Source organism: Pteropus alecto, unplaced genomic scaffold, assembly GCF_000325575.1.
Source record: "Pteropus alecto unplaced genomic scaffold, ASM32557v1 scaffold157, whole genome shotgun sequence".
In the NCBI taxonomy this organism is placed as follows: domain Eukaryota; kingdom Metazoa; phylum Chordata; class Mammalia; order Chiroptera; family Pteropodidae; genus Pteropus; species Pteropus alecto.
In genome coordinates, this window is record NW_006440626.1 from 2,941,736 (window position 1) to 2,942,069 (window position 334).

A 334-nucleotide genomic window follows, 5' to 3' on the forward strand; every position below is an offset into this window, starting at 1 on the left:
AAGTGTCACCAGACGTTGGCAGGACTTTTCATGCTCTATGGAGCTCTCCTCACAGACACTCCTGTACTGCCCCCCAGCAGACCTGCGAGGACGATGATGTTCCGCATTTCACAGTTAATGTGAAACAGAGCTGCGTCCACAGTCACATAGCAAGTCGGTGGCAGAGCCAACCTCTGGCCCCAATCCTTGCTTTTCACTTCGTCTCTGAGAAAGCCATCTGGAAGGGTAGTCTCTTAAAGCACCGCTCCCACATGTTAGAGTCTGCACCCCAGGACAGGGCTGCTAGGCGCCCAAGTGCAGTAGGGAGGCTTCTTGGAGGAGAGGACGGTGAGCA